This window comes from Oncorhynchus clarkii, chromosome 9 (assembly GCF_045791955.1).
Source record: "Oncorhynchus clarkii lewisi isolate Uvic-CL-2024 chromosome 9, UVic_Ocla_1.0, whole genome shotgun sequence".
Lineage (NCBI taxonomy): Eukaryota > Metazoa > Chordata > Actinopteri > Salmoniformes > Salmonidae > Oncorhynchus > Oncorhynchus clarkii.
In genome coordinates, this window is record NC_092155.1 from 80,961,526 (window position 1) to 80,981,109 (window position 19,584).

General features: G+C 40.8%; 1 protein-coding gene across 1 annotated transcript in view; it reads right to left on the bottom strand.

The window, feature by feature from the left end:
• The window catches only part of LOC139417452 (neural cell adhesion molecule L1.1-like), a 113,458-nt gene that overhangs the window by 20,557 nt on the left and 73,317 nt on the right, over positions 1-19,584 (bottom strand). The window lies entirely within an intron of this gene.

Here is a 19,584-nt window from a genome sequence, read left to right on the forward strand (position 1 = left end):
CAATATATTAGTTTCTATCACAATACTGATGTTAGTGGGGGGGGGGGGGTCAATGTATTGGTTCCTATCACAATGCTGATGTTAGACTAACACGGGAATGGTTTCAATATCAATGTACAGTCTTTAATGTTCGCAGTGTTACATCTCCGTGTTAGTCTATACTGATCCCCGTGTTAGTGTATACAGTTCTCTGTGTTAGTCTACACTGTTCTCTGTGTTAGTCTATGCTGATCCCTGTGTTAGTCTATACTGATCCCTGTGTTCGTCTATACTGTTCCCTATGTAACATCTCTGAGTTAGTCTATACTGTTCCCTATGTAACATCTCTGAGTTAGTCTATACTGTTCCCTGTGTTAGTCTATGTTGTTCCCTGTGTTCGTCTATACTGTTCCCTATGTAACATCTCTGAGTTAGTCTATACTGTTCCCTGTGTTAGTCTAAACTGTTCCCTGTGTTAGTCTATATTGTTCCCTGTGTTAGTCTATACTGTTCCCTGTGTTAGTCTATACTGTTCCCTGTGTTAGTCTATACTGTTCCCTGTGTCAGTCTATCCTGTTCACTGTGTCAGTCTATACTGTTCCCTGTGTTAGTCTATACTGTTCCCTGTGTTAGTCTATACTGTCCCCTGTGTAACATCTCTGTGTTAGTCTATACTGTTCCCTGTGTAAAATCTCTGAGTTAGTCTATACTGTTCCCTGTGTTAGTCTATACTTTTCCCTGTGTTAGTCTATACTGTTCCCGGTGTTAGTCTATACTGTTCCCTGTGTAAATCTATACTGTTCCCTGTGTAAATCTATACTGTTCCCTGTGTAACATCTCTGAGTTAGTCTATACTGTTCCCTGTGTTAGTCTATACTGTTCCCTGTGTCAGTCTATCCTGTTCCCTGTGTTAGTCTATACTGTTCCCTGTGTTAGTCTATACTGTTCCCTGTGTTAGTCTATACTGTTCCCTATGTAACATCTCTGAGTTAGTCTATACTGTTCCCTGTGTTAGTCTATACTGTTCCCTGTGTTAGTCTATACTGTTCCATATGTCAGTCTATACTGTTCCCTGTGTTAGTCTATACTGTTCCATATGTCAGTCTATACTGTTCCCTGTGTTAGTCTATACTGTTCCCTGTGTTAGTCTATACTTTTCCCTGTGTAACATATCTGAGTTAGTCTATACTGTTCCCTGTGTTAGTCTATACTGTTCCCTGTGTTAGTCTATACTGTTCCCTGTGTAAGTCTATATGTTAGTTGATACTGTTCCCTGTGTTAGTCTATACTGTTCCCTGTGTAACATCTCTGAGTTAGTCTATACTGTTCCGTGTTAGTCTGTACTGTTCCCTGTGTCAGTCTATCCTGTTCCCTGTGTTAGTCTATACTGTTCCCTGTGTTAGTCTATACTGTTCCCTGTGTTAGTCTATACTGTTCCCTGTGTTAGTCTATCCTGTTCCCTGTGTCAGTCTATACGGTTCCCTGTGTCAGTCTATATGTTAGTCTATACTGTTCCCTGTGTTAGTCTATACTGTTCCCTGTGTTAGTCTATACTGTTCCCTGTGTTAGTCTATACTGTTCCCTGTGATAGTATATACTGTTCCCTGTGTTAGTCTACATTGTTCCCTGTGTTAGTCTACACTGTTCCCTGTGTTACATCTCTGAGTTAGTCTATACTGTTCCCTGTGTTAGTCTATACTGTTCCCTGTGTAACATCTCTGAGTTAGTCTATACTGTTCCCTGTGTTAGTCAATACTGTTCCCTGTGTCAGTCTATCCTGTTCCCTGTGTAACATCTCTGAGTTAGTCTATACTGTTCCCTGTGTTAGTCTGTACTGTTCCCTGTGTCAGTCTATCCTGTTCCCTGTGTTAGTCTATACTGTTCCCTGTGTTAGTCTATACTGTTCCCTGTGTTAGTCTATCCTGTTCCCTGTGTTAGTCTATCCTGTTCCCTGTGTCAGTCTATACGGTTCCCTGTGTCAGTCTATATGTTAGTCTATACTGTTCCCTGTGTTAGTCTATACTGTTCCCTGTGTTAGTCTATACTGTTCCCTGTGATAGTATATACTGTTCCCTGTGTTAGTCTACATTGTTCCCTGTGTTAGTCTACACTGTTCCCTGTGTTACATCTCTGAGTTAGTCTATACTGTTCCCTGTGTTAGTCTATACTGTTCCCTGTGTAACATCTCTGAGTTAGTCTATACTGTTCCCTGTGTTAGTCTATACTGTTCCCTGTGTCAGTCTATCCTTTTCCCTGTGTAACATCTCTGAGTTAGTCTATACTGTTCCCTGTGTTAGTCTATACTGTTCCCTGTGTCAGTCTATCCTGTTCCCTGTATTAGTCTATACTGTTCCCTGTGTCGGTCTATCCTGTTCCCTGTGTTAGTCTATACTGTTCCCTGTGTTAGTCTATACTGTTCCCTGTGTTAGTCTACACTGTTCCCTGTGTTACGTCTCTGTGTTAGTCGATACTGTTCCCTGTGTTAGTCTATACTGTTCCCTGTGTAACATCTCTGACATCTCTGAGTTAGTCTATACTGTTCCCTGTGTTAGTCTATACTTTTCCCTGTGTTAGTCTATACTGTTCCCTGTGTTAGTCTATACTGTTCCCTGTGTTAGTCTATCCTGTTCCCTGTGTCAGTCTATACGGTTCCCTGTGTTAGTCTATATGTTAGTCTATACTTTTCCCTGTGTTAGTCTATGCTGTTCCCTGTGTTAGTCTATACTGGTCACTGTGTTAAATCTCTGTGTTAGTCTATACGGTTCCCTGTGTTAGTCTATATGGTTCCCTGTGTTAGTCTATACGGTTCCCTATGTTAGTCTATAAGGTTCCCTGTGTTAGTCTATACGGTTCCCTGTGTTGCATTTATGTTAGTCTATACTGTTCTCTGTGTTAGTCTATACTGTTCCCTATCTTAGTCTATACTGTTCCCTGTGTTAGTCTATACTGTTCCCTGTGTTAGTCTATACTGTTCCCTGTGTTAGTCTATACTGTTCCCTGTGTTAGTCTATACTGGTCCCTGTGTTAAATCTCTGTGTTAGTCTATATGGTTCCCTGTGTTAGTCTATACGGTTCCCTGTGTTAGTCTATACGGTTCCCTGTGTTAGTCTATACGGTTCCCTGTGTTGCATCTATGTTAGTCTATACTGTTCCCTGTGGTAGTCTATATGGTTCCCTGTGTTAGTCTATACAGTTCCCTATGTTAGTCTATAAGGTTCCCTGTGTTAGTCTATACGGTTCCCTGTGTTGCATCTATGTTAGTCTATACTGTTCTCTGTGTTAGTCTATACTCTTCCCTGTGTCCGTCTATACTGTTCCATGTCCAACATCTCCATGTTAGTCTATACTGTTCCCTATCTTAGTCTATACTGTTCCCTGTGTTAGTCTATACTGTTCCCTATCTTAGTCTATACTGTTCTCTGTGTTAGTCTATACTGTTCCCTGTGTCCGCCTATACTGTTCCCTGAGTAACATCTCCATGTTAGTCTATACTGTTCCCTATCTTAGTCTATACTGTTCCCTGTGTTAGTCTATACTGTTCCCTGTGTTAGTCTATACTGTTCCCTGTGTTAGTCTATACTGTTCCCTGTGTCAATCTATACGGTTCCCTGTGTAGCATCTATATGTTAGTCTATACTGTTCCCTGTGTTAGTCTATACTGTTCCCTGTGTTAGTCAATACTGTTCCCTGTGTAACATCTCTGAGTTAGTCTATACTGTTCCCTGTGTTAGTCTATACTATTCCCTGTGTTAGTCTATACTGTTCCCTGTGTCAGTCTATACTGTTCCCTGTGTTGCATCTATATGTTAGTCTATACTGTTCCCTGTGTTAGTCAATACTGTTCCCTGTGTAACATATCCTTGTTAGTCTATACTGTTCCCTATCTTAGTCTATACTATTCCCTGTGTTAGTCTATACTGTTCCCTGTGTTAGTCTATACTGTTCCCTGTGTTAGTCTATACTGTTCCCTGTGTCAGTCTATACGGTTCCCTGTGTTAGTCTATATGTTAGTCTATACTGTTCTCTTTGTTAGTCTATACTGTTCTCTTTGTTAGTCTATACTGTTCCATGTCTAACATCTCTGTGTTAGTCTATACTGTTCCCTATCTTAGTCTATACTGTTCCCTGTGTTAGTCTATACTGTTCCCTGTGTTAGTCTATACTGTCCCCTGTGTTAGTCTATACTGTTCCCTGTGCTAGTCTATACTGTTCCCTGTGCTAGTCTATACTGTTCCCTGTGCTAGTCTATACTGTTCCCTGTGTTAGTCTATACTGTTCCCTGTGTTAGTCTATACTGTCCCCTGTGTTAGTCTATACTGTTCCCTGTGCTAGTCTATACTGTTCCCTGTGTTAGTCTACACTGTTCCCTGTGTTACATCTCTGAGTTAGTCTATACTGTTCCCTGTGTTAGTCTATACTGTTCCCTGTGTAACATCTCTGAGTTAGTCTATACTGTTCCCTGTGTTAGTCAATACTGTTCCCTGTGTCAGTCTATCCTGTTCCCTGTGTAACATCTCTGAGTTAGTCTATACTGTTCCCTGTGTTAGTCTGTACTGTTCCCTGTGTCAGTCTATCCTGTTCCCTGTGTTAGTCTATACTGTTCCCTGTGTTAGTCTATACTGTTCCCTGTGTTAGTCTATCCTGTTCCCTGTGTTAGTCTATCCTGTTCCCTGTGTCAGTCTATACGGTTCCCTGTGTCAGTCTATATGTTAGTCTATACTGTTCCCTGTGTTAGTCTATACTGTTCCCTGTGTTAGTCTATACTGTTCCCTGTGATAGTATATACTGTTCCCTGTGTTAGTCTACATTGTTCCCTGTGTTAGTCTACACTGTTCCCTGTGTTACATCTCTGAGTTAGTCTATACTGTTCCCTGTGTTAGTCTATACTGTTCCCTGTGTAACATCTCTGAGTTAGTCTATACTGTTCCCTGTGTTAGTCTATACTGTTCCCTGTGTCAGTCTATCCTGTTCCCTGTGTAACATCTCTGAGTTAGTCTATACTGTTCCCAGTGTTAGTCTATACTGTTCCCTGTGTCAGTCTATCCTGTTCCCTGTATTAGTCTATACTGTTCCCTGTGTCGGTCTATCCTGTTCCCTGTGTTAGTCTATACTGTTCCCTGTGTTAGTCTATACTGTTCCCTGTGTTAGTCTACACTGTTCCCTGTGTTACATCTCTGTGTTAGTCGATACTGTTCCCTGTGTTAGTCTATACTGTTCCCTGTGTAACATCTCTGAGTTAGTCTATACTGTTCCCTGTGTTAGTCTACACTTTTCCCTGTGTTAGTCTATACTGTTCCCTGTGTTAGTCTATACTGTTCCCTGTGTTAGTCTATCCTGTTCCCTGTGTCAGTCTATACGGTTCCCTGTGTTAGTCTATATGTTAGTCTATACTTTTCCCTGTGTTAGTCTATGCTGTTCCCTGTGTTAGTCTATAAGGTTCCCTGTGTTAGTCTATACGGTTCCCTGTGTTGCATCTATGTTAGTCTATACTGTTCCCTGTGTTAGTCTATATGGTTCCCTGTGTTAGTCTATACGGTCCCTGTGTTAAATCTCTGTGTTAGTCTATACGGTTCCCTGTGTTAGTCTATAAGGTTCCCTGTGTTAGTCTATGCGGTTCCCTGTGTTGCATCTATGTTAGTCTATACTGTTCCCTGTGTTAGTCTATACGGTTCCCTGTGTTAGTCTATTTTCCCTATGTTAGTCTATACTGTTCCCTGTGTTAGTCTATACTGTTCCCTGTGTTGCATTTATGTTAGTCTATACTGTTCTAGTCTATACTGTTCCCTGTGTTAGTCTATACTGTTCCCTGTGTCCGTCTATACTGTTCCATGTCTAACATCTCCGTGTTAGCCTATACTGTTCCCTGTGTAACATCTCTGTGTTAGTCTATACTGTTCCCTGTGTTAGTCTATACTGTTCCCTGTGTTAGTCTATACTGTTCCCTGTGTTAGTCTATACTGTTCCCTGTGTTAGTCTATACTGTTCCCTGTGTTAGTCTATACTGGTCCCTGTGTTAAATCTCTGTAGTCTATATGGTTCCCTGTGTTAGTCTATACGGTTCCCTGTGTTAGTCTATACGGTTCCCTGTGTTAGTCTATACGGTTCCCTGTGTTGCATCTATGTTAGTCTATACTGTTCCCTGTGTTAGTCTATACTCTTCCCTGTGTCCGTCTATACTGTTCCATGTCCAACATCTCCATGTTAGTCTATACTGTTCCCTATCTTAGTCTATACTGTTCCCTGTGTTAGTCTATACTGTTCCCTATCTTAGTCTATACTGTTCTCTGTGTTAGTCTATACTGTTCCCTGTGTCCGCCTATACTGTTCCCTGAGTAACATCTCCATGTTAGTCTATACTGTTCCCTATCTTAGTCTATACTGTTCCCTGTGTTAGTCTATACTGTTCCCTATCCTAGTCTATACTGTTCTCTGTGTTAGTCTATACTGTTCCCTGTGTCCGCCTATACTGTTCCCTGTGTAACATCTCTGTGTTAGTCTATACTGTTCCCTATCTTAGTCTATACTGTTCCCTGTGTTAGTCTATACTGTTCCCTGTGTTAGTCTATACTGTTCCCTGTGTTAGTCTATACTGTTCCCTGTGTCAGTCTATACTGTTCCCTGTGTTGCATCTATATGTTAGTCTATACTGTTCCCTGTGTTAGTCTATACTGTTCCCTGTGTTAGTCAATACTGTTCCCTGTGTAACATCTCTGAGTTAGTCTATACTGTTCCCTGTGTTAGTCTATACTATTCCCTGTGTTAGTCTATACTGTTCCCTGTGTCAGTCTATACTGTTCCCTGTGTTGCATCTATATGTTAGTCTATACTGTTCCCTGTGTTAGTCTATACTGTTCCCTGTGTTAGTCAATACTGTTCCCTGTGTATACATCTCTGAGTTAGTCTATACTGTTCTCTTTGTTAGTCTATACTGTTCTCTTTGTTAGTCTATACTGTTCCATGTCTAACATCTCTGTGTTAGTCTATACTGTGCCCTATCTTAGTCTATACTGTTCCCTGTGTTAGTCTATACTGTTCCCTGTGTTAGTCTATACTGTCCCCTGTGTTAGTCTATACTGTTCCCTGTGTTAGTCTATACTGTTCCCTGTGTAACATCTGTGTTAGTCTATACTGTTCCCTATCTTAGTCTATACTGTTCCCTGTGTTAGTCTATACTGTTCCCTGTGTTAGTCTATACTGTTCCCTGTGTTAGTCTATACTGTTCCCTGTGTTAGTCTATACTGTTCCCTGTGTTAGTCTATACTGTTCCCTGTGCTAGTCTATACTGTTCCCTGTGCTAGTCTATACTGTTCCCTGTGTTAGTCTATACTGTTCCCTGTGTTAGTCTATATTGTTCCCTGTGTTAGTCTATACTGTTCCCTGTGTTATTCTATACTGTTCCCTGTATTAGTCTATACTGTTCCCTGTGTTAGTCTATATGTTAGTCTATACTGTTCCCTGTATTAGTCTATGCTGTTCCCTGTGTTAGTATATGCTGTTCCCTGTGTTAGTCTATACTGTTCTCCGAGCTAGTATATACTGTTGTGTTGGTCTATACTGTTCCCCGTGTTAGTCTATACTGTTCCCTGTGTTACATCTCAGTGTTAGTCTATACTGTTCCCTATCTTAGTCTATACTGTTCCCTGTGTTAGTCTATACTGTTCCCTGTGTTAGTCTATACTGTTCCCTGTGTTAGTCTATACTGTTCCCTGTGTCAGTCTATACTGTTCCCTGTGTTAGTCTATACTGTTCCCTGTGTTGCATCTATTTGTTAGTCTATACTGATCCCTGTGTCAGTCTATACTGTTCCCTGTGTTAGTCTATACTGTTCCCTGTGTAACATCTCTGAGTTAGTCTATACTGTTCCCTGTGTTAGTCTATATGGTTCCCTGTGTTAGTCTATACGGTTCGATGTTAGTCTATACGTTCTATGTAAGTCTATACTGTTCCCTGTGTTAGTCTATACTGTTCCCTGTGTAACATCTGTGTTAGTCTATACTGTTCCCTATCTTATTCTATACTGTTCCCTGTGTTAGTCTATAATGTTCCCTGTGTTAGTCTATACTGTCCCCTGTGTTAGTCTATACTGTTCCCTGTGTTAGTCTATACTGTTCCCTGTGTTAGTCTATACTGTTCCCTGTGCTAGTCTATACTGTTCCCTGTGCTAGTCTATACTGTTCCCTGTGCTCGTCTATACTGTTCCCTGTGTTAGTCTATATGGTTCCCTGTGTTAGTCTATATGGTCCCTGTGTTAAATCTCTGTGTTAGTCTATACGGTTCCCTGTGTTAGTCTATAAGGTTCCCTGTGTTAGTCTATGCGGTTCCCTGTGTTGCATCTATGTTAGTCTATACTGTTCCCTGTGTTAGTCTATATGGTTCCCTGTGTTAGTCTATACGGTTCCCTATGTTAGTCTATAAGGTTCCCTGTGTTAGTCTATACGGTACCCTGTGTTGCATTTATGTTAGTCTATACTGTTCTCTGTGTTAGTCTATACTGTTCCCTGTGTTAGTCTATACTGTTCCCTGTGTCCGTCTATACTGTTCCATGTCTAACATCTCCGTGTTAGCCTATACTGTTCCCTGTGTAACATCTCTGTGTTAGTCTATACTGTTCCCTATCTTAGTCTATACTGTTCCCTGTGTTAGTCTATACTGTTCCCTGTGTTAGTCTATACTGTTCCCTGTGTTAGTCTATACTGTTCCCTGTGTTAGTCTATACTGGTCCCTGTGTTAAATCTCTGTGTTAGTCTATATGGTTCCCTGTGTTAGTCTATACGGTTCCCTGTGTTAGTCTATACGGTTCCCTGTGTTAGTCTATACGGTTCCCTGTGTTGCATCTATGTTAGTCTATACTGTTCCCTGTGTTAGTCTATACTCTTCCCTGTGTCCGTCTATACTGTTCCATGTCCAACATCTCCATGTTAGTCTATACTGTTCCCTATCTTAGTCTATACTGTTCCCTGTGTTAGTCTATACTGTTCCCTATCTTAGTCTATACTGTTCTCTGTGTTAGTCTATACTGTTCCCTGTGTCCGCCTATACTGTTCCCTGAGTAACATCTCCATGTTAGTCTATACTGTTCCCTATCTTAGTCTATACTGTTCCCTGTGTTAGTCTATACTGTTCCCTATCCTAGTCTATACTGTTCTCTGTGTTAGTCTATACTGTTCCCTGTGTCCGCCTATACTGTTCCCTGTGTAACATATCTGTGTTAGTCTATACTGTTCCCTATCTTAGTCTATACTGTTCCCTGTGTTAGTCTATACTGTTCCCTGTGTTAGTCTATACTGTTCCCTGTGTTAGTCTATACTGTTCCCTGTGTCAGTCTATACTGTTCCCTGTGTTGCATCTATATGTTAGTCTATACTGTTCCCTGTGTTAGTCTATACTGTTCCCTGTGTTAGTCAATACTGTTCCCTGTGTAACATCTCTGAGTTAGTCTATACTGTTCCCTGTGTTAGTCTATACTGTTCCCTGTGTTAGTCTATACTGTTCCCTGTGTCAGTCTATACTGTTCCCTGTGTTGCATCTATATGTTAGTCTATACTGTTCCCTGTGTTAGTCTATACTGTTCCCTGTGTTAGTCAATACTGTTCCCTGTGTAACATCTCTGAGTGAGTCTATACTGTTCTCTTTGTTAGTCTATACTGTTCTCTTTGTTAGTCTATACTGTTCCATGTCTAACATCTCTGTGTTAGTCTATACTGTGCCCTATCTTAGTCTATACTGTTCCCTGTGTTAGTCTATACTGTTCCCTGTGTTAGTCTATACTGTCCCCTGTGTTAGTCTATACTGTTCCCTGTGCTAGTCTATACTGTTCCCTGTGTAACATCTGTGTTAGTCTATACTGTTCCCTATCTTAGTCTATACTGTTCCCTGTGTTAGTCTATACTGTTCCCTGTGTTAGTCTATACTGTTCCCTGTGTTAGTCTATACTGTTCCCTGTGTTAGTCTATACTGTCCCCTGTGTTAGTCTATACTGTTCCCTGTGCTAGTCTATACTGTTCCCTGTGCTAGTCTATACTGTTCCCTGTGCTAGTCCATACTGTTCCCTGTGTTAGTCTATATTGTTCCCTGTGTTAGTCTATACTGTTCCCTGTGTTATTCTATACTGTTCCCTGTATTAGTCTATACTGTTCCCTGTGTTAGTCTATATGTTAGTCTATACTGTTCCCTGTATTAGTCTATGCTGTTCCCTGTGTTAGTATATGCTGTTCCCTGTGTTAGTCTATACTGTTCTCCGAGCTAGTATATACTGTTGTGTTGGTCTATACTGTTCCCCGTGTTAGTCTATACTGTTCCCTGTGTTACATCTCAGTGTTAGTCTATACTGTTCCCTATCTTAGTCTATACTGTTCCCTGTGTTAGTCTATACTGTTCCCTGTGTTAGTCTATACTGTTCCCTGTGTTAGTCTATACTGTTCCCTGTGTCAGTCTATACTGTTCCCTGTGTTAGTCTATACTGTTCCCTGTGTTGCATCTATATGTTAGTCTATACTGATCCCTGTGTCAGTCTATACTGTTCCCTGTGTTAGTCTATACTGTTCCCTGTGTAACATCTCTGAGTTAGTCTATACTGTTCCCTGTGTTAGTCTATATGGTTCCCTGTGTTAGTCTATACGGTTCGATATGTTAGTCTATACGGTTCTATGTAAGTCTATACTGTTCTCTGTGTTAGTCTATACTGTTCCCTGTGTAACATCTGTGTTAGTCTATACTGTTCCCTATCTTATTCTATACTGTTCCCTGTGTTAGTCTATACTGTTCCCTGTGTTAGTCAATACTGTTCCCTGTGTAACATCTCTGAGTTAGTCTATACTGTTCCCTGTGTTAGTCTATACTGTTCCCTGTGTTAGTCTATACTGTTCCCTGTGTCAGTCTATACTGTTCCCTGTGTTGCATCTATATGTTAGTCTATACTGTTCCCTGTGTTAGTCTATACTGTTCCCTGTGTTAGTCAATACTGTTCCCTGTGTAACATCTCTGAGTGAGTCTATACTGTTCTCTTTGTTAGTCTATACTGTTCTCTTTGTTAGTCTATACTGTTCCATGTCTAACATCTCTGTGTTAGTCTATACTGTTCCCTGTGTTATTCTATACTGTTCCCTGTGTTAGTCTATACTGTCCCCTGTGTTAGTCTATACTGTTCCCTGTGCTAGTCTATACTGTTCCCTGTGTAACATCTGTGTTAGTCTATACTGTTCCCTGTGTTAGTCTATACTGTTCCCTGTGTTAGTCTATACTGTTCCCTGTGTTAGTCTATACTGTTCCCTGTGTTAGTCTATACTGTTCCCTGTGTTAGTCTATACTGTCCCCTGTGTTAGTCTATACTGTTCCCTGTGCTAGTCTATACTGTTCCCTGTGCTAGTCTATACTGTTCCCTGTGCTAGTCCATACTGTTCCCTGTGTTAGTCTATATTGTTCCCTGTGTTAGTCTATACTGTTCCCTGTGTTATTCTATACTGTTCCCTGTATTAGTCTATACTGTTCCCTGTGTTAGTCTATATGTTAGTCTATACTGTTCCCTGTATTAGTCTATGCTGTTCCCTGTGTTAGTATATGCTGTTCCCTGTGTTAGTCTATACTGTTCTCCGAGCTAGTATATACTGTTGTGTTGGTCTATACTGTTCCCCGTGTTAGTCTATACTGTTCCCTGTGTTACATCTCAGTGTTAGTCTATACTGTTCCCTATCTTAGTCTATACTGTTCCCTGTGTTAGTCTATACTGTTCCCTGTGTTAGTCTATACTGTTCCCTGTGTTAGTCTATACTGTTCCCTGTGTCAGTCTATACTGTTCCCTGTGTTAGTCTATACTGTTCCCTGTGTTGCATCTATATGTTAGTCTATACTGATCCCTGTGTCAGTCTATACTGTTCCCTGTGTAACATCTCTGAGTTAGTCTATACTGTTCCCTGTGTTAGTCTATATGGTTCCCTGTGTTAGTCTATACGGTTCGATATGTTAGTCTATACGGTTCTATGTAAGTCTATACTGTTCTCTGTGTTAGTCTATACTGTTCCCTGTGTTAGTCTATACTGTTCCCTGTGTCCGTCTATACTGTTCCATGTCTAACATCTCCGTGTTAGCCTATACTGTTCCCTGTGTAACATCTCTGTGTTAGTCTATACTGTTCCCTATCTTAGTCTATACTGTTCCCTGTGTTAGTCTATACTGTTCCCTGTGTTAGTCTATACTGTTCCCTGTGTTAGTCTATACTGTTCCCTGTGTTAGTCTATACTGGTCCCTGTGTTAAATCTCTGTGTTAGTCTATATGGTTCCCTGTGTTAGTCTATACGGTTCCCTGTGTTAGTCTATACGGTTCCCTGTGTTAGTCTATACGGTTCCCTGTGTTGCATCTATGTTAGTCTATACTGTTCCCTGTGTTAGTCTATACTCTTCCCTGTGTCCGTCTATACTGTTCCATGTCCAACATCTCCATGTTAGTCTATACTGTTCCCTATCTTAGTCTATACTGTTCCCTGTGTTAGTCTATACTGTTCCCTATCTTAGTCTATACTGTTCTCTGTGTTAGTCTATACTGTTCCCTGTGTCCGCCTATACTGTTCCCTGAGTAACATCTCCATGTTAGTCTATACTGTTCCCTATCTTAGTCTATACTGTTCCCTGTGTTAGTCTATACTGTTCCCTATCCTAGTCTATACTGTTCTCTGTGTTAGTCTATACTGTTCCCTGTGTCCGCCTATACTGTTCCCTGTGTAACATATCTGTGTTAGTCTATACTGTTCCCTATCTTAGTCTATACTGTTCCCTGTGTTAGTCTATACTGTTCCCTGTGTTAGTCTATACTGTTCCCTGTGTTAGTCTATACTGTTCCCTGTGTCAGTCTATACTGTTCCCTGTGTTGCATCTATATGTTAGTCTATACTGTTCCCTGTGTTAGTCTATACTGTTCCCTGTGTTAGTCAATACTGTTCCCTGTGTAACATCTCTGAGTTAGTCTATACTGTTCCCTGTGTTAGTCTATACTGTTCCCTGTGTTAGTCTATACTGTTCCCTGTGTCAGTCTATACTGTTCCCTGTGTTGCATCTATATGTTAGTCTATACTGTTCCCTGTGTTAGTCTATACTGTTCCCTGTGTTAGTCAATACTGTTCCCTGTGTAACATCTCTGAGTGAGTCTATACTGTTCTCTTTGTTAGTCTATACTGTTCTCTTTGTTAGTCTATACTGTTCCATGTCTAACATCTCTGTGTTAGTCTATACTGTGCCCTATCTTAGTCTATACTGTTCCCTGTGTTATTCTATACTGTTCCCTGTGTTAGTCTATACTGTCCCCTGTGTTAGTCTATACTGTTCCCTGTGCTAGTCTATACTGTTCCCTGTGTAACATCTGTGTTAGTCTATACTGTTCCCTATCTTAGTCTATACTGTTCCCTGTGTTAGTCTATACTGTTCCCTGTGTTAGTCTATACTGTTCCCTGTGTTAGTCTATACTGTTCCCTGTGTTAGTCTATACTGTCCCCTGTGTTAGTCTATACTGTTCCCTGTGCTAGTCTATACTGTTCCCTGTGCTAGTCTATACTGTTCCCTGTGCTAGTCCATACTGTTCCCTGTGTTAGTCTATATTGTTCCCTGTGTTAGTCTATACTGTTCCCTGTGTTATTCTATACTGTTCCCTGTATTAGTCTATACTGTTCCCTGTGTTAGTCTATATGTTAGTCTATACTGTTCCCTGTATTAGTCTATGCTGTTCCCTGTGTTAGTCTATACTGTTCTCCGAGCTAGTATATACTGTTGTGTTGGTCTATACTGTTCCCCGTGTTAGTCTATACTGTTCCCTGTGTTACATCTCAGTGTTAGTCTATACTGTTCCCTATCTTAGTCTATACTGTTCCCTGTGTTAGTCTATACTGTTCCCTGTGTTAGTCTATACTGTTCCCTGTGTTAGTCTATACTGTTCCCTGTGTCAGTCTATACTGTTCCCTGTGTTAGTCTATACTGTTCCCTGTGTTGCATCTATATGTTAGTCTATACTGATCCCTGTGTCAGTCTATACTGTTCCCTGTGTTAGTCTATACTGTTCCCTGTGTAACATCTCTGAGTTAGTCTATACTGTTCCCTGTGTTAGTCTATATGGTTCCCTGTGTTAGTCTATACGGTTCGATATGTTAGTCTATACGGTTCTATGTAAGTCTATACTGTTCTCTGTGTTAGTCTATACTGTTCCCTGTGTAACATCTGTGTTAGTCTATACTGTTCCCTATCTTATTCTATACTGTTCCCTGTGTTAGTCTATAATGTTCCCTGTGTTAGTCTATACTGTCCCCTGTGTTAGTCTATACTGTTCCCTGTGTTAGTCTATACTGTTCCCTGTGTTAGTCTATACTGTTCCCTGTGCTAGTCTATACTGTTCCCTGTGCTCGTCTATACTGTTCCCTGTGTTAGTCTATATTGTTCCCTGTGTTAGTCTATACTGTTCCCTGTGTTAGTCTATACTCTTCCCTGTGTTATTCTATATGTTAGTCTATACTGTTCCCTGTATTAGTGTATGCTGTTCCCTGTGTTAGTCTATGCTGTTCCCTGTGTTAGTCTATACTGATCCCTGTGTTAGTCTATACTGTTCTCCGAGCTAGTATATACTGTTGTGTTGGTCTATACTGTTCCCCGTGTTAGTCTATACTGTTCCCTGTGTTACATCTCAGTTTTAGTCTATACTGTTCCCTGTGTTAATCTATACTGTTCCCTGTGTCAGTCTATCCGGTTCCATGTGTTAGTCTATACTGTTCCCTGTGTACATCTATACTGTTCCTTGTGTTACATCTCTGTGTTAGTCTATACTGTTCCCTGTGTTAGTCTATACAATTTCCTGTGTCAGTCTATCCTGTTCCCTGTGTTAGTCTATACTGTTCCCTGTGTTAGTCTATACTGTTCCATGTCTAACATCTCTGTGTTAGTCTATACTGTTCCCTGTGTAACATCTCTGTGTTAGTCTATACTGTTCCCTGTGTTAGTCTATACGGTTCCCGGTGTTAGTCTATACTGTTCCCTGTGTAAATCTATACTGTTCCCTGTGTAACATCTCTGAGTTAGTCTATACTGTTCCCTGTGTTAGTCTATACTGTTCCCTGTGTCATTCTATCCTGTTCCCTGTATTAGGCTATACTGTTCCCTGTGTTAGTATATACTGTTCCCTGTGTCGGTCTATCCTGTTCCCTGTGTTAGTCTATACTGTTCCCTGTGTTAGTCTATACTGTTCCCTGTGGTAGTCTATACTGTTCCCTGTGTTAGTCTATACTGTTCCCTGTGTAACATCTCTGAGTTAGTCTATACTGTTCCCTGTGTTAGTCTATACTGTTCCCTGTGTTATTCTATACTGTTCCCTGTGTTAGTCTATACTGTTCCCTGTGTTAGTCTATACTGTTCCCTGTGTTAGTCTATACTGTTCCCTGTGTTAGTCTATACTGTTCCCTGTGTTAGTCTATACTGTTTCCTGTGTTAGTCTCTATTGTTCCCTGTGTTAGTCTATACTGTTCCCTGTGTTAGTCTATACTGTTCCCTGTGTTAGTCTATCCTGTCCCATGTGTAACATCTCTGAGTTAGTCTATACTGTTCCCTGTGTTAGTCTATCCTGTCCCCTGTGTAACATCTCTGAGTTAGTCTATACTGTTCCCTGTGTTAGTCTATACTGTTCCCTGTGTTAGTCTATACTGTTCCCTGTGTAACATCTCTGAGTTAGTCTATACTGTTCCCTGTGGTAGTCTATACTGTTCCCTGTGTTAGTCTATACTGTTCCCTGTGTAACATCTCTGAGTTAGTCTATACTGTTCCCTGTGTTAGTCTATACTGTTCCCTGTGTTAGTTTATACGGTTCCCTGTGTTAGTCTATATGTTAGTCGATACTGTTCCCTGTGTTAGTCTATACTGTTCCCTGTGTAACATCTCTGAGTTAGTCTATACTCTTCCCTGTGTCAGTCTATCCTGTTCCCTGTATTAGTCTATACTGTTCCCTGTGTCGGTCTATCCTGTTCCCTGTTTCGGTCTATCCTGTTCCCTGTGTCGGTCTATCCTGTTCCCTGTGTTAGTCTATACTGTTCCCTGTGTTAGTCTATACTGTTCCCTGTGGTAGTCTATACTGTTCCCTGTGTCAGTCTATACTGTTCCCTGTGTTAGTCTATACTGTTCCCTGTGTAACATCTCTGAGTTAGTCTATACTGTTCCCTGTGTTAGTCTATACTGTTCCCTGTGTTGTTCTATACTTTTCCCTGTGTTAGTCTATACTGTACCATGTGTTATTCTATATGTTAGTCTATACTGTTCCCTGTGTTAGTTTATACTGTTCCCTTTGTTGTTCTATACTTTTCCCTGTGTTAGTCTATACTGTTCCCTGTGTAACATCTGTGTTAGTCTATACTGTTCCCTGTGTAACATCTCTGATTTAGTCTATACTGTTCCCTGTGTTAGTCTATACTGTTCCCTGTGTTAGTCTATACTGTTCCCTGTGTTAGTCTATATGTTAGTCTATGCTGTTCCCTGTGTTAGTCTATACTGTTCCCTGTGTTAGTCTATACTGTTCCCTGTGTTAGTCTATACTGTCCCTGTGTAACATCTCTGAGTAAGTCTATACCGTTCCCCATGTTAGTCTATGCTGTTCCCTGTGTTAGTCTATGCTGTTCCCTGTGTTAGTCTATACTGTTCCCTGTGTAACATCTGTGTTAGTCTATATTGTTCCCTGTGTTAGTCTATACTGTTCTCTGTGTTAGTGTATTCTGTTCCCTGTGTAACATCTCTGAGTTAGTCTATACTGTTCCCCGTGTTAGTCTATACTGTTCCCTGTGTTAGTCTATACTGTTCCCTGTGTTAGTCTATACTGTTCCCTGTGTTTGTCTATACTGGTCCCTGTGTTAGTCTATATGTTAGTCGATACTGTTCCCTGTGTTAGTCTATACTGTTCCCCATGTAACATCTCTGAGTTAGTCTATACTGTTCCCTGTGTTATTCTATACTGTTCCCTGTGTCAGTCTATCCTGTTCCCTGTATTAGTATATGCTGTTCCCTGTGTTAGTATATACTGTTCCCTGTGTCGGTCTATCATGTTCCCTGTGTTAGTCTATACTGTTCCCTGTGTTAGTCTATACTGTTCCCTGGTTTAGTCTATACTGTACCCTGTGTTAGTCTATACTGTTCCCTGTGTTAGTCTATACTGTTCCCTGTGTTAGTCTATACTGTTCCCTGTGTTATTCTATATGTTAGTCTATACTGTTCCCTGTGTTAGTCTATACTGTTCCCTGTGTTATTCTATATGTTAGTCTATACTGTTCCCTGTGTTAGTCTATACTGTTCCCTTTGTTGTTCTATACTTTTCCCTGTGTTAGTCTATACTGTTCCCTGTGTCGGTCTATCCTGTTCCCTGTATTAGTATATGCTGTTCCCTGTGTTAGTATATACTGTTCCCTGTGTCGGTCTATCATGTTCCCTGTGTTAGTCTATACTGTTCCCTGTGTTAGTCTATACTGTTCCCTGTGTTAGTTTATACGGTTCCCTGTGTTAGTCTATATGTTAGTCGATACTGTTCCCTGTGTTAGTCTATACTGTTCCCTGTGTAACATCTCTGAGTTAGTCTATACTCTTCCCTGTGTCAGTCTATCCTGTTCCCTGTATTAGTCTATACTGTTCCCTGTGTCGGTCTATCCTGTTCCCTGTTTCGGTCTATCCTGTTCCCTGTGTCGGTCTATCCTGTTCCCTGTGTTAGTCTATACTGTTCCCTGTGTTAGTCTATACTGTTCCCTGTGGTAGTCTATACTGTTCCCTGTGTCAGTCTATACTGTTCCCTGTGTTAGTCTATACTGTTCCCTGTGTAACATCTCTGAGTTAGTCTATACTGTTCCCTGTGTTGTTCTATACTTTTCCCTGTGTTAGTCTATACTGTACCATGTGTTATTCTATATGTTAGTCTATACTGTTCCCTGTGTTAGTTTATACTGTTCCCTTTGTTGTTCTATACTTTTCCCTGTGTTAGTCTATACTGTTCCCTGTGTAACATCTGTGTTAGTCTATACTGTTCCCTGTGTAACATCTCTGATTTAGTCTATACTGTTCCCTGTGTTAGTCTATACTGTTCCCTGTGTTAGTCTATACTGTTCCCTGTGTTAGTCTATATGTTAGTCTATGCTGTTCCCTGTGTTAGTCTATACTGTTCCCTGTGTTAGTCTATACTGTTCCCTGTGTTAGTCTATACTGTCCCTGTGTAACATCTCTGAGTAAGTCTATACCGTTCCCCATGTTAGTCTATGCTGTTCCCTGTGTTAGTCTATGCTGTTCCCTGTGTTAGTCTATACTGTTCCCTGTGTAACATCTGTGTTAGTCTATATTGTTCCCTGTGTTAGTCTATACTGTTCTCTGTGTTAGTGTATTCTGTTCCCTGTGTAACATCTCTGAGTTAGTCTATACTGTTCCCCGTGTTAGTCTATACTGTTCCCTGTGTTAGTCTATACTGTTCCCTGTGTTAGTCTATACTGTTCCCTGTGTTTGTCTATACTGGTCCCTGTGTTAGTCTATATGTTAGTCGATACTGTTCCCTGTGTTAGTCTATACTGTTCCCCATGTAACATCTCTGAGTTAGTCTATACTGTTCCCTGTGTTATTCTATACTGTTCCCTGTGTCAGTCTATCCTGTTCCCTGTATTAGTATATGCTGTTCCCTGTGTTAGTATATACTGTTCCCTGTGTCGGTCTATCATGTTCCCTGTGTTAGTCTATACTGTTCCCTGTGTTAGTCTATACTGTTCCCTGGTTTAGTCTATACTGTACCCTGTGTTAGTCTATACTGTTCCCTGTGTTAGTCTATACTGTTCCCTGTGTTAGTCTATACTGTTCCCTGTGTTATTCTATATGTTAGTCTATACTGTTCCCTGTGTTAGTCTATACTGTTCCCTGTGTTATTCTATATGTTAGTCTATACTGTTCCCTGTGTTAGTCTATACTGTTCCCTTTGTTGTTCTATACTTTTCCCTGTGTTAGTCTATACTGTTCCCTGTGTCGGTCTATCCTGTTCCCTGTATTAGTATATGCTGTTCCCTGTGTTAGTATATACTGTTCCCTGTGTCGGTCTATCATGTTCCCTGTGTTAGTCTATACTGTTCCCTGTGTTAGTCTATACTGTTCCCTGGTTTAGTCTATACTGTACCCTGTGTTAGTCTATACTGTTCCCTGTATTAGTCTATATTGTTCCCTGTGTTACATCTCTGTGTTAGTCTATACTGTTCCCTGTGTTAGTCTATACTGTTCCCTGTGTTAGTCTATATTGTTCCCTGTGTTACATCTCTGTGTTAGTCTATACTGTTCCCTGTGTTAGTCTATACTGTTCCCTGTGTTAGTCTATACTGTTCCCTGTGTTAGTCTATATTTTTCCCTGTGTTACATCTCTGTGTTAGTCTATACTGTTCCCTGTGTTAGTCTATACTGTTCCCTGTATTAGTCTATACCGTTCCCCATGTTAGTCTATTCTGTTCCCTGTGTTAGTCTATGCTGTTCCCTGTGTAACATCTCTGTGTTAGTCTATACTGTTCCCTGTGTTAGTCTATGCTGTTCCCTGTGTTAGTCTAATCTGTTCCCTGTGTTAGTCTATACTGATCCCTGTGTTAGTCTATA